Source organism: Bubalus kerabau, chromosome X (genome assembly GCF_029407905.1).
Source record: "Bubalus kerabau isolate K-KA32 ecotype Philippines breed swamp buffalo chromosome X, PCC_UOA_SB_1v2, whole genome shotgun sequence".
NCBI lineage: Eukaryota > Metazoa > Chordata > Mammalia > Artiodactyla > Bovidae > Bubalus > Bubalus kerabau.
The window spans coordinates 132896088-132911784 of record NC_073647.1 but is presented as its reverse complement, the minus strand read 5'-3'; the positions used below and the strand labels follow the sequence as shown (position 1 = coordinate 132911784).

The following is a 15697-nucleotide window of genomic DNA, read 5'->3' as shown; positions in this document are numbered from 1 at the left end:
CCAGGCCTCCCTGTCCATCACCAACTCCCAGAGTCCACCCAAACCCATGTCCATTGAGTTGGTGATGCCATCCAACCATCTCATCCTCTGTCATCCCCTTCTCCTGCCCTCAATCTTTCCCAGCATCAAGGTCTTTTCAAATGAGTCAGCTTTTCGCATCAGGTGGCCAAGGTATTGGAGTTTCAGCTTCAACATCCGTCCTTCCAGTGAACACCCAGGACTGATCTCCTTTAGGATGGACTGGTTGGATCTCCTCACAGTCCAAGGGACTCTCAAGAATCTTCTCCAACACTTCAAAAGCATCAGTTCTTTGGTGCTCAGCTTCTTTATAGGCCAACTCTCACATCTAGCTAAAAAAAAAAAAAAAGGTAACTATGCAAGGTGATTTATGTTAATTAGCTTGATAGTGGTAATCATTTCACAGTATATATGTTTATCAAAACATCATAGGAACGTTCCTGGAGGTCCAATGGCTAAGACTTTGCCTTCCAATGCAGGGGAGGCAGGTTCGATCCCTGGTCTGCGAGCTAAGATCCCACATGCCTCATAGTCAAAAAACTAAAACATAAAACAGAAACAATATTATAACAAATACAATAAAGGATTTAAAAATGGTCCACATTAAAAAAAAAACTTAAAGAATAGTGTTGTACACATGATGTACATACAAATTTTATTTATCAATTATGTCACAATAAAGATGGGGGGAAAATATGGGTCTAGCTTATCTTAAGATGAGCAGACAGGTCAATGGATAGGACAAATGACCCTGAATTAAATAAATCAAAAATGTAAGTATTCATACATACACAGACACACATGTATAGAGACATACATATATGTGTGTATTTTTATATAATAATTTAGGGAGCTTATATGAAAAATGAAACCATAAGACATGTGGAAAAGTTACTGGTTAATGAATCTCAAGATAGATAACAATTTTCCATGATTTTTTTTTTATTAAAAAAGAAGACAGATGGTCCTCACAAGAGAAAAGATTCTGACTACATTAAAAAGAACAAAATCAAAAGATAAAAAACTTAATGACTAACTAACTAGGTTAAGTATATTCAACAGGCATGAAGAGATTGAATTTCTAATACAAAAATTGTTCTATAAATCCACTTTTTAAAAGCTGTGCTCACTTCAGCAGCACATATACTAAAATTGGAATGATACAGAGATTAGCATGGCCCCTGTGCAAGGATGACATGCAAATTCGTGAACTGTTCCATATTTTTATGAGAGAGAAACACCTATAACCCAGATTACTGTACCCAGCAAGGATCTCATTCAAATATGAAGGAGAAATCAAAAGCTTTACAGACAAGCAAAAGCTCAGAGAATTCAGCACCACCAAACCAGCTCTTCAACAAATGCTAAAGGATCTTCTCTAGACAGGAAACACAGAAACGGTTTATAAAGTCGAACCCAAAACAACAAAGTAAATGCAAACGGGATCATACTTATCAATAATTACCTTAAATGTAAATGGGTTGAATGCCCCAACCAAAAGACAAAGCCTGGCTGAATGGATACAAAAACAAGACCCCTATATACGCTGTCTACAAGAGTCCCACCTCAAAACAAGGGACACATACAGACTGAAAGTGAAGAGTTTGAAAAAGATATTTCATGCAAATGGAGACCAAAAGAAAGCAGGAGTAGCAATACGCATATCAGATAAAATAGACTTTGAAATAATGGCTGTGAAAAAAGACAAAGGAGGACACTACATAATGATCAAAGGATCAAGAAGAAGGTATAACAATTACATATGCATCCAACATAGGAGTACTGCAATATGTAAGGCAAATGCTAACAAGTATGAAAGGGGAAATTAACAGTAACACAGTAATAGTGGGAGACTTTAATACCCCACTTACATCTATGGATAGATCAACTAAAAAGAAAATTAGCAAGGAAACACAAACTTTAAATGATACAATGGACCAGTTAGACTTAATTGATATCTATAGGACATTTCATCCTAAAACAATGAATTTCACCTGTTTCTCAAGTGCACACTGAACCTTCTCCAGGATAGATCACATCCTGGGCCATAAACCTAGCCTTGGTAAATTCAAAAAAATTGAAATCGTCTCAAGCATCTTTTCTGACCACAATGCAGTAAGATTAGATGTCAACTACAGGAAAAAACTATTAAAAATACAAACATAGGGAAGCCAAACAACACACTTCTGAATAACCAACAAATACAGAAGAAATCAGAAAATAAATAAAAAAATGCATAGAAATGAATGAAAATGAAAACAAAACAACCCAAAACCTATGGGATTCAGTAAAAGCAGTGCTAAGGGGAAGAAGGTTCATAGCAATACAAGACTACCTAAAGAAACAGGAGAGAAATCAAATAAATAACCTAACTCTACACCTAAAGCAACTAGAAAAAGAAGAAATGAAGCACCCCCAGGGTTAGTAGAAGGCAAGAAATCATAAAAGTTAGGGCAGAAATAAATACAAAATTGACAAATGAGACCATAGCCAAAATTAACAAAGCTAAAAGCTGGTTCTTTGAGAAGATAAATAAAATAGACAAACCATTAGCCAGATTCCTCAAGGAAAAAAAGGGAGAAGAAGCAAATCAACAAAATTAGAAATGGAAATGGAGACATCACAACAGACAACACAGAAATACAAGGGATCATAAAAGACTACTGTCAGCAACTATATGCCAATAAAATGGACAACTGGGAAGAAATGGACAAATTCTTAGAAAAGTATAACTTTCCAAAACTGAACCACGAAGAAATAGAAAATCTTAACAGACCCATCACAAGCACGGAAATCGAAACTGTAATCAGAAATCTTCCAACAAACAAAAGCCCAGGACCAGACGGCTTCACAGCTGATTCTACCAAAAATGTAGAGAAGAGCTAACACCTATCCTACTCAAACTCTTCCAGAAAAGTGCAGAGGAAGTAAACTTCCAAACTCATTCTATGAGGCCACCATCACCCTAATACCAAAACCAGACAAAGATGCCACAAAAAAAGTGGCATGGCTGATTCATGTCAATGTATGGCAAAACCCACCACAATATTGTAAAGTAATTAGCCTCCAATTAAATTTTTTAAAAAAAGAAAAGAAAAAGAAAAAAGAAAAGCAGCAAAGCACATGATTGAACACGTTAAAAAATGATAAGAATAAATAAAATGGTCAAGAAATTTATGGACTGTTTTCAACATCATGAATAATTTGGTAATCAAAGATATGCTAATCAAAATGATAAGATTATAATTTTTCCTGATAGTATTATCAAAAGATTTGTAAAATAGACACCTTCATACCCTGCCTCTCAGAGTAAGATTAGTAAAACTTTTGTGTAACACCTACAGGGAATTTTAGGTTGAAAGGTTTACAACATGATCTAACATTTCAAATACTAAGAATATACCCTTAAGAAAGTAATTAGACTCTTACAAAGACTTACATAATAGGAGTTTTGTCCCAGGGGTATTTATAGTAGCAAAAAATTTAAATTACCCAAATCACAAGCAATAGAGTAATTATGCCATGATCATTCAATGAAAATTTAAGATGCCTTAATAGTATGCAGCATGATAATTTACTTTTTTCCAATAAGTGAGCTGTCCCTTTTTTTTGGATTAGGATTTTTTTTTTTAAATATGATCTCACGTATAATTTTACCATAGCAGATAAAGGCAACATTGTATTAGGGTAAATTTATTTAATGATTTCTAATCTTTTAAAATTTATAGAGTTGCAGTACGGCTCATCATATTATTTTCAGTAATGCTCCATGTGTGTTTGAAAAGCTTTTGTGTTCTGAAATTGTTGGATATATTAGCTCAAGCTAGTTGGTTGCATATCTCAAATTTTATATATTGTGCTAATTTTTCTTTTTTGTTTTTGCCTGCTGTATCTATCAATTGGTAGGAGGAATTTTGAAAACATTTACTCACCTGGCCTATTTGTGTATTTGTCTTCACAATCTGTCAAGTTTTAAAACATTATATATTTTGACAATGTATTTTGAGATGCATAATTTTATAGTCTCAGTATGTATTCTAGATATGTCTTTCTGATAAGGTGAAATTCTTACTATTATATGGTGGCCTTCTTTATATCTAACAATACCTTTTCTTTAAAATCTATTTCATGTATTATTAATGTTGGCAGGCCAGCTTCATTTTATTTATATTTGCTATATATGAATATTTTATATACTATTTTGTGCACTTTTAATTTAGATGTGCCATTTATGAAGACATTTAGTTGGATTTGATCTTTCTGTTCCTGTCTGAAAATCCTTGTTAACTAGAATTTTTAGTTCATTTTTAATTGGTATTTACTGGAAGAAATGAACAGATTCTTAGAAAAGTTCAATCTTCCAAGGCTAAACCAGGAAGAAATAGAAATTATGAACAACCCAATTACAAGTACTGAAACTGAAGCTGTGATCAAAAATCTCCCAAAAAACAAAAGTCCAGGACCAGATGGCTTCACAGGAGAATTCTATCAAACATTTAGAGAAGAGCTAATGCCTTCTCCTTCTAAACTCTTTCAAAAAATTGTGAAGGAAGGAACACTTCCAAACTCATTCTACAAGGCCACCATCACCCTGATACCAAAAACCAGACAAAGGCAACACACAAAAAAGAAAACTACAGGCCAATATCACTGATGAACATAGATTCAAAAATCCTCAACAACATTTTAGCAAACAGAATTCAGCAACACATCAAATAGCTCACACACCATGATCAAGTTGGGTTTATTCCAGGAATGCAAGGATTCTTCAGTATATGCAAATCAATCAATGTGATATACCATATTAACAAATTGAAAGATAAAAACCATATGATAATCTCAATAGGTGCAGAAAAAGCCTTTGACAAAATTCAGCACCCAGTTATGATTAAAACTCTTCAAAAAATGGGCATAGAAGGAACCTATCTCAACATAGTAAAGGCCATATATGATAAGCCTACAGCAAACATTTTTAATTGGTATTTGGAATCATCTCTACCATATTTTGTGCTTTCTATTTACCTGACATTTTTTATGTGTCATTTTCTCTGACTTTTTTCCTTCTTTCATACTGACTGAGTTTAGAAGTTTTATACTTTATCTCTGTTCTTTCCATTATATCCTAGAAAATTTGCATATACACTTAATTTAGGGAAGTTTACTTTTAGCTATATTTTTATTCTCCATCAGAAAAAAAAGTAAAAACTTTGGAAGACTTTATTTCTGCTGCTTTTCTCAACTTTTCTTATTGCTGCTCAGTATCTTAGACTTTTTTAAATTCATGAAAGATGCATTGTTATTGCTTTATACAGCCAATATTTGTTTAGGTAGGCACTAGACTAGAAGTTCCATGAAAGCAGGAATTTTTGTTGTGGTGGTTATTCTTTGCTATACTTCAAGTACTTAAAACAAAGCCTACCACATAGTCATTACTCATAAATAATTATTGAATCTGTTGATTGAATATACTCAAGTATTTAACACTTTTTTTCACATCATACCTTCCTGCATCCCTCTGTAATCATTTTATTAGTGCCTGAAGATTAATTCTTTATACTTTCCTTTAGTGAGGGTTAACTGCTACCAAATTCAGTCTGTCTATTGTCTAAAATGTTTGTATTTTTCATTCATGAAAGGTACATGTAGTTCTAATTTCTTTTCAGCACAGTGAAATATTATTCCACAGGCTTTTGACTTCCTTTGCTGACTCTGATAATTTGTTTGTAAGGTTCAATGTAAGTACTCTTGAAGGTGCTGTCTCTTCTCTATTTTAAAAGTTTTCTCTTTGTATTTAATTTCATATAATTTCATTATACATACCCTGCAGAGGATTTCTTTTTATTTATCCTTTCTGAGAGTCATTAGTGTTCATGAATCTTGGAATTGGTATCTTTCATCTGTTATGAAAATTCTCAGATGTTATCACTTCAGATATATGTCAGTCCCATTCTTCATTCTTTTTCTCTTATGGAACTCTGCTTAGAATAAGACATATCTTCTTACTTTATTCTCCATATCTCCAGCCCTATTTTATATTTTCCATGTTTTTGTTTTTCTTCTGCATTGTAGAATATATCTTCAAATCTAAGTTTCAAATCACCAATTATTTCTTTAGATGTTTGTAATCAGCCATTAACCTAAACATTCAATTATTCAATCATTTTTATATTCAATGATATTTTTATTTCTGAAAGTTATAGTATTTTCATTTCCAAATCTGCTTTGTCATTTTCCATAGTCTCTTGCCTCTTATTCATATACTCACCCCTTCCTTTTTTTTCATAGCTTGTTAAACATACTTTACACTCAGTCTTTAATGATTCAAATATCCCAGTAATTTGTTAAAAGTTGCTGTTTATATTTTCTTCTGGTTCTCAATATGCTGCCTGGGGAAAGCTTCATGATGGAATGTTGAGTAAGCAAAATAATACACAACCTAATTGTTCACCCTATGGTAACAATTGTATAAACATTCAAAGACAAAGAAGACAAACCAAAATATTTACAATTGTTAGTTACCTTAGGAAAGTGGAATTGCAGGTAATTTTTATTTTCTGTTTTATGCTTTTATTCATAGTCCGTATTCTCTACCATGAATATGCATTCACTTCTCTCATAAAAAATATTTTCAAAAATGACTCAAAGGAATTTTCCCAAATAATTCCTTTTATCTTTCAATAAGATGGCTTTTTAAAGAATCCTCTCATAGAGGATTTCAAGCAGGTCAAGAAAATTGTTCCAAACTGCTGAGAGTCTTATGGTGAATGTGACAAGGTTATATTCCAACTTTTGACATGTTCATCATTAACGTTTCACTGGTCCCTGGCCTGTCTGAATGAAGAGATGAATTCATTAGAGATGTGTAAATAAAAAAGTGATTTTCTCTCTAAATTAATATAATGACACACTTTCATGATGGATTTTCTAAATCATTTCAGGTTATACCTTCCTCTCTGTGAGTTCAATTATCTTTGTCATAAAAAGCTTTTTTTTTTCCATAGACAACCTTTACCCATTTTTCATAGCCTAATTTAACTGTAAAGCTGTTAACATCCCATTTTAAAGCTGATGATAAATTGCCTTTTAACCTATTTGAAATTTTTGAAATTAGGTGGTATAATATTCATAGATATAACCTTACCAATTATGAGGAGAAAAAAATGAAAATATAAATATGGCTTTAACCTTGAAACCTGACAGGCGTTTGGATAAGAAAGAGATGAGCTTTTTCATGTATTTAAATTTGTCTAGACTCATAGCCCTGTGTGTCCCTGTTATGATTAGACCTTCTTAACATTTGTCTCCTACTAAATGTGTGGGAAACATATGTTTCCTATTGTTGGTGACTCAATAAAAAACATTGCATAATCTAACAAAGTTTCAACAGTAAAGAAAATTAACATTAGCATTTCCTGGTTATTTGTATATATGCTTCACACCTTTTTCTTTGTAAGTAATCAAAATAGTGTGAAAATTCAGACTGAGGCTTAGAACAACAGTGTCTCTTACCCTAAGTCTCTTAGAAAAGGTCCCTAAAATTAATCACAGTGAGCACCATATCTTATATTTTAAGTGAATACCTTCTAACACCTTTTTAAATTATACCATGCCATCTACTAACCAAATCCATTACTCTGACATAAAATAGTAAGCAACTTGTAAAACCATAAGAAGAATATCTTTTTAAAAATTAATCTGTTTGGGGCTTTTTTTTTTGTGAGCCATTATTTTCTAGCATTTTAACAATTCATGTGTATTCCAACTATCAATGATGCATGTTCATATACTATTTTTTAAAAAGGGCTTTTAATGTGTTTCTTTTTTCCTCCTTTTTCTGACATTTGCTTCTACCTCATGGTTTTTGTTGTATTTAACATTAAGCAGGTGTCTTAGGAAGTAATCCAATATCATTTTGTAAATGAAGTTCTGCAGTACCCTGTATGACAATATCATTTATCCTTCTGTCTTGTTACCAAGAACTTAGTGTGAGGGGTTTTATTATAGTCATTTATTCTCTCTCCATCTTTCTCTCTCTCTCTCTCTATGGCACATTTGAGAACATTAAAGCCCCAATCAGGTATTTCAATTTCTACATGCCATCTCAACTAGAGTTTGGGAACAGTGGGAGCATAGGACACACTGTCCATTTCTTCCTCTTTGCTTTTTGCACAATATCTTTTGACTTGAATGGAGTCTTCTTCTATTTCCTGCACAATTAGCCTAACATTCACTTCAGTTTCAGGGGTCCCTTAGCCTGCTTTGGTAGTACCAGCCTGTTGGCCTCATAGATTACAATGCATCTCACAGTACGTATTTCTTGGTTGTCCCTGTAAAATGTGGCTGGCGAAGTTACACTCGCTTACCAATTTTGTAGAAATACTTCCCAGTTGATCTGCACTGTACCTGGGGCTCATTTCCCTGGGTTGGAAAAACCCTTAACTGGAAGGAGTTTGAGATATAATGCATTTTCTTAGCACATTCTTGGTAGCAAGTTGGCTCTAAATGTGCTGATGCATATAGTGTGTTTCTACATTGATGTCTCTATGGGAAATCCCATTTAATTTGAGTTACAAGCAGCAAAATAACAGTAATAGCATAAATGCAAACTTCTCAGAACTTTTAGAGGACAAAAATTTCAGATGATTCATAAGAATTAAGGTATTTTTGGCTACAAGTAACAGAAATTGATTACAACTGACTAAAAAAATAAAGAACAAAAGATCTTACTTGACTGGAAGGAAGTTCAGTGGTGGAGTGGGCTTCAGGGCAGAGGGATTCAGCAATGTCATCAAGGGCCCCAGTGCTTTCTATCTCTCTGCTCATAATTCCAAGTGTGGCTTTATCCTCTGTGTAGCAGGATGACTGCAGCAGCCCTCAGCATCATATCTACATCCAGTAATATCCAGGGGACATTCCTATGGCTATCTCATAGGGGCAAGGAATTTCCCTTTTCTCACTGAAAGAATTCCCATTCAGGTCAAAATGGGAACATATGCTTATTCTAGAACCAATCATAGGCAAGATTACTCTTGAAAGAATCCCTTCCTAAAATTGGGGTGAGTTCAATTTCCCTTGAGACCTATGGCTACATGGAATTAAGGATATATCTAATTGAAATTGAGTTTCTAAGATACAAAAAAGTGGATAAATGAATGCTAAATAGACCAAAATAGTCTCTACTACCTGGTTGTATCGTTAACATTGGACCCTGAAAAAATACAGAGGGAAATGAGAGTCACTGTGGCCAACTTGCTATGATCAGCATGTATTTTCTGAAGCATAGGTTGACAAAAAGAAAAGGACAATAAGATTGCCTATCTTTTAGCCTGAAGCTCAAATAATTAATATAATTTTTTAGTGAACAGATACTATATAGCTTGGCTCACTCAACATCCTTTCTATCCCCCTTTTCCTGTTCTTTAGTGATTGTAAAGTACTGTCCTTGATTTCACAGGCTCTCAAACAGCTTGCATTGGCCATGAGCAGGTTATGACCAATGAAGTTTAAGAAGTCACTGGAACAGGCTGCCTTTCCAGGAAATAAATGTTACATTTGAGTATGGTGTTCAGAAGTGCAATGTCTGCCTTGAAACCAGGAAAATAAAAGTCACATATTAAAGATGGTGGAATAAGAAGGAGCCTAGGGTCTCAATGGCATCAATGAGCTGCTCGATGATGAGCAGCCCTGAACTATCTACTCTCAAACCGTGGGTTATGTGAAGAGATACCAGTCACAGTAGTAGCTGAAAGTGATAGTAGAAAATATATATTATCCAAATCATTTCTATACATGTATTCAAATTTTATCTCACTGAATTTAGCCTTTTGTTGTTTCCCAAAGGCCAAATTAGAGAAATTCCTTAAATAGCATGTATCACAAATATCCTAACTAGAATAAACCCAGGAAACCAACTAATCATGCTCTTGGTCCCTAAGCAGAGATGATGGCCATTTATATGAATAAAGCTTTGCAGGCACAACTGCCACGCGGACCACCACAAGCTTCACAAATCAGCAGTCCAGTTTGAGCCCACGTGAGGCTTACTGAAACACTGACTGCAACTTAAGCAAGCAAACAACAGTTAATTATACTTTATCATGTAAACTGATCCTGAGATAGGTCTGAAAACATTAACATGCATGAACAGGGTTGTATGACATCAAGGAAATGAAGATTTATTTAAAGATACTTTGTTTAGCAATAATATTTGAGCTCCATAACAGTCAAATAGTAAGCAGACGGTCTTCTTTTACTTGGTTAAAAGCACATTGCTTAGAAAATAGAACTTTTGACTACATGCAACCAGATGATAAAAGATGTTAGCTGGAGGGAAATTTGTTCTCTACCAATACATAAAAAGTACCTTTAAAATACACCATTATGGCACAGAGAAACTGTTTTTAGTTTAGTATTACAAACTCCTCAACTACTTTTATACCACAGTTTCATTCCATTTGCCTCTCAGCTCTTCCTACTAGGGCTTCTGCAGTCTGTTGAGGGTTTCCATTACCTTTGAAAAACAAAACAAGCAATCGTTTTTCAAAAGACATTAATGTTGTCAGTATATAATTATTTCTGATATTAAGCATTCAATATGTTACTGAAGGTAATGCACGCACAGACTACCTTCTCATTGGGATAAACTAACATTCCCACCATGGGAAAAAAAGCCATTAAAAGAAAGACTTTTAAAAAGTTCTCCAGTATAAATATGATCTTAGGTAAAGTTGGGACAAAGAGGTCCCTGTGAGACATTTTACCAAAATAGTTCTGCTAAAGGTAAGATTCTGCTATATTTGGAATCTGATTTCCATCAAAATAGCTCATAATTGTCTAATTTCCTACAGGTAAAACAGAAATGGAAGGATGAATCTAGATAAACATGCAGGGGCTTTTGTCCATGCTCATTTACAAAGTTGGGCTTCCCTGGTGGCTCAGATGGTAAAGAATTCAGCTGCCAGTGCAGGAGACCCAGGTTTGATCCCTGGGTCCGGAAGATCCCCTGGGAAGGAAATGACAACCCACTCCGGTATTCTTACCTGAGAAATCCCATGGACAGGGGAGCCTGGCAGCTACAGTCCATGGGGTTCTAAAAGAGTCGGACATGACTGAAACGAGTAAACAACAAATTCATAATGTTAAAAGTGTTAATATAAGCTGCTTCGTGGTACATGGATAGTTTATGCTCCTCAGGAATACCAACCATTAACATCGTATATCACAAGAGAAAGATGAAGTGTTCAGGATTCAATAATATACTGCAGAATTTGTCACTAATGCTATGCTATGCTAAGTCACTTCAGTCATGTCCGACTCTGTGCGACCCCATAGACGGCAGCCCACCAGGCTCCCCTGTCCCTGGGATTCTCCATGGAAGAACACTGGAGTGGGTTGCCTTTTCCTTCTCCAATGCATGAAAGTGAAAAGTGAAAGTGAAGTCGCTCAGTCACGTCCGACTCTAAGTGACCCCATGGACCGCAGCCTACCAGGCTCCTCCATCCATGGGATTTTCCAGGCAAGAGTACTGGAGTGGGGTGCCATTGCCTTCTCTGTTGTCACTAATAGATGTATGTAAAATTCAAAGACAGTGACTTTAAAATGTTTATATTACTATTTCTAGCAGTGTAATCCTTTCTTGAAACCAGAGCTACAGAGAAGCCAGTGCAGAATACAGATAAAAACAGAGCTTATTGTAAAGCAGTGCTGGCATTTAAAGTCTGGCCTTCTTAGCTCACACATCCCCTGAGCAGGCTCCTGAGGCACCTCTGGAGAAGTATTAGAATCCATCATAAGGTCCCAAAGACATTTGAGACACTAATGTTTTCTCCTCTATCCCTAATCATTGTACCTATTTTAGCTTCCCCGTGGGGATGATTTACGTGGCCAAGAACTGGGCAGAAGGATCCCTCTCCTGGGAAACAGGAAGAGTCCTGAGTTCTAAACTGCACTTCTATTGTTTCTCTAGTCCTCTTAAGATATCTGATTAGTGGTATACAGGGGGTGTCTTAGGGTTCTTTGGAATTTCCTAATTGGAAGTTCCAACTCACACTTACTGTTTTCATAGTTGCATAAAGTTGATACTGCTATCAGATGACTACACAATAGAGATCTTTTTGAAAATATTGATTTACTTATTTCAATGTGCCAGATCTTAGTTGAGACCTGCAAATTCTTAGTTGCAGCAGGTGGCATCTAGTTCCCTGACCAGGGATTGAACCCAGGCCCCTTGCATTGGGAGCATGGAGTCTTAGCCACTGGTCCACCAGCGAAGTCACCCCAAAATAGATCTTTTTCCCTTCTTTTTTTCCCCTGTTTACTTTTTCTCATGTATCATACAGCACTGGATACTCTCGCAGTCAGGGTGTACATTGTACACATACATATGTGTTTCCTGACTTGAAGTTTAAAACCCTCCAGTTAGCTTTGGGCCAATTCTGAGAAGTCCACAGAGCTAATATTAGTATTGCTTTATTATTTTTTTTATTTTATTTTTAAACTTTACATAATTGTATTAGTTTTGCCAAATATCAAAATGAATCCACCACAGGTATACATGTGTTCCCCATCCTGAACCCTCCTCCCTCCTCCCTCCCCATTCCATCCCTCTGGGTCGTCCCAGTGCACCAGCCCCGCTTAAAAACCTTACTGTTGAAACCTATAAAAACAGAGTGAACTTTAGAAATGGAGTGACTGTGCTATTTTGTTCTGTTGCCCTAAGTCCTTTAAGCAGAGAGACTAGCCTCTGTGGGAAACATAAGGAACCACATGAGATGTGACACTGTCACAGATGCTGTTTTCCTGTAAACTGCCTGAAAACCACTTCTTATATTTCAAGCCACCTGGAGTCCCCGTTTATGCCTTTACTTCAGATTGAATACACATCTTCATTTTTCCTAGTTAACACTTGGGCTTCTCTTGGATATATTAGGCTTTTCGTACCATACCAACAGCATACACATAGACTCTCATGTATTGGGGTGTATTCAGTTAGAGTTAGGTGGCAAACAATGCGGTTGTGGGGAGAGAGAACATGATATGGCTGCAAGGGGGAGTGGGGATCTGCCCAACTTGACCTATGACCATTGATAAAGGGACACAACCAAACAAAGAATGCTCAGCAGAGAGCTGGGGGAAAATAAATGTCTTGACCCCATTCTGTCCCACTCTTCTGCTGGCGCTGCCCATTGGTCATACCCAAACTAAAGCTGAAGTCATCTTCTGGGGCAGGAAAAGAAAGATTGAAAAGTAGAGTAGTAAATGGGGGTTGGGGGGAGGGAAAAACTAGCATTCTTGTAAATGCCTTTTCTGTCTAAACCTTCTTATCTGGAAATGTGTATGTGTGTGTGTGTGTGTCCAGGCTCAGTTGTGTCCAACTCTTTGCGACCCCATTGACTGTAGTCTGCCAGGTTCCTCTGTCCATGGGATTCTCCAGAAAAGAAAACTGGAGTGGGTTGCCATTTCCTCCTCCAGGGGATCTTCCCAACCCAGGGATCAAACCCGTGTTTCCTGTGCCTCCTACTTTGGCAGGCGGATTCTTTATCACTGAGCCATCTGAGCTTCCCTAATATCAATAACAAAAGCTATTATTTATCTCAAATTTGCCATATTCCAGTTTCTATAGTAAGCATTCTATAGGCACTATTTAAAATCTGAGTACTATTTTTCTTCTCATTTTACCTACAAAGTGTGTGTAAATTACAGAGTTTATTTTTCAAGAACTTAAATACAAGTAAATATGAGTCAGGTCTTGAACCTAAGTAGAACTCTAAATCTCATTCTTTTCATTACTTTTTATGTAGTCTCTGATTGGTACCCCAGGTGCATTCTCAGTCAGCTGAGAATGCTTTTCTCAGTTGGAATTCTTGAAATCTTAGACTGCATTCAACAATCCCTTCCTTTATTTTTTTTATTTTTTATAAAGTTTTATTGAAGTGTAGTTGATGAACAATCTCTTTAACATATAAGGTTGAAACTATAGAGCTCCATATTGTCACTTAATTGTGACAACATTAATAAGAAAACCATAAAGCTTTTCTCTTTTGTAGGAGGATGATATAACATACAGAAGTTTGGGGAGACGACTAAAGAAATCCAGTAGTATCCACAGATCTAAGCACTTAGCAGTTAAAATGATGAATGGGTGACCATCCAGAAATTGAAAAATCCTTACCTCTTATTCATGCAGGCAAATAGTAATGTAACCAACCTGATATTGCCCCATTAGTAATCAATTATTTCTCTCTGAGTCAGGTACCATAGAGAATGAATTTCAAAGTCACATCCTTACTTAGAACATTAGTTTATTTTCCCCAGGTTACTTACAAAACACCACTTATTTATGACAAATTTTGATCATGACACAACCCACGTCATTAGCATGACATTTAAGAGTCTAGTTTAAAGCTCTTTCTATTCAAATGGCTAGGACTAGAGCTATATAGAAAATTAATTTAACTTTTTAATATGTGAAACTATTTTCTGCAGCAATAATAGCTTTCTTTTCAAAAGGGGAAGTTTTGTTATCTAAAGACACTCATTTTTCTGAACTAGAACGGACATAATCCTATACCTTAGACATTTTATTGTTAGCACTCTAGCTTTCTATTGAATTAGACTGAAAGATAGGTTGGCTTTCAATGGGACTTCATTTTCTGGTGAGAGCAAGTTGACATTGATCTGAATTATCTTGTATGCTTGTTGAATACGCCATCCAAGCTTCCAGCAATGTGTGTGCGTGTAACATATAAATGTCAGAGGGGAAATTTGCCTTAGTTATCTTCCAAATCCTAGCTTACAATCATTCATATAGAAGCCAAAAAATGAAGCCTAAGATTTCAGTTTTATTATATTTATTATTATTATATTTAACATCATTTAAAATAACAATATGAATACTTACTTTCATGTCTTACTTATCAGTTTGTTTGAAATCATGTGAATATGATTGTCAAGAAAATGCATTTAATTATTACTGTCTCTAAATAAATTCAGATTAAAACACATGTGGTCAGTATTTGCAGAAAATTATTGCATGTAGCAAGCATGTAAATATTGTAATGTTAAAGAGCTCATAGAATTAATTAACAGTGGAGGTTTATCATGTGTAAATCAAAGAATATCAAGAAATTATTGACAGTAGAGAAATGTATATATCTGTAATTTATATAAAAGCCTTGAAATTTTTCAAACTTCTTTTGTCTTCATGTTTAAAATATATTTTTTTCTTTTTATGTCTGCATAGTATCATTTAGATATTCTGAAGGTTAATCTGGAAAAAATCTTCTTCCTGAATAGAATTTCCTGTTAATTTAATTTATTGTGTTATAAATCAGAACTTACATTATTGAAAATGAGATGGACTACTCATTATTTATTCCACATATATTTTTTCAGTACCGACAATGTGCCTGACATTGTACTGGACAGTGGGAAGACAAAGATTAGATTTTATTCAACTTGGCAGCTTCCTTAGTGTCTAAAACATTGTTTTAAAAGCTACTGGTGTTCTGTAAATATTTGTTGAAAGAATGAAGACAAGGTCCTTGACTCTGGGGAATTACACACGCAGATAATGACAATGTTGTACTACAGAAGAAGGATAGTTCTGATACTTACAGAGCTCAGAACTTCTGGTGGAAGGAAGGGGAAATTTCCATGAAGGGGAGATATTATGACTTGA

At 35.2% G+C, this 15697-nt stretch overlaps 1 protein-coding gene and 1 non-coding gene across 2 annotated transcripts in view; both read left to right on the top strand.

Annotated features, from left to right (window-relative positions):
- The window catches only part of IL1RAPL1 (interleukin 1 receptor accessory protein like 1), a 699337-nt gene that overhangs the window by 521852 nt on the left and 161788 nt on the right, over positions 1 to 15697 (top strand). The window lies entirely within an intron of this gene.
- On the top strand, positions 1141 to 1244 carry LOC129640542 (U6 spliceosomal RNA). Its single transcript, XR_008708898.1, has one exon. It is a non-coding gene; the product is annotated as a U6 spliceosomal RNA (small nuclear RNA).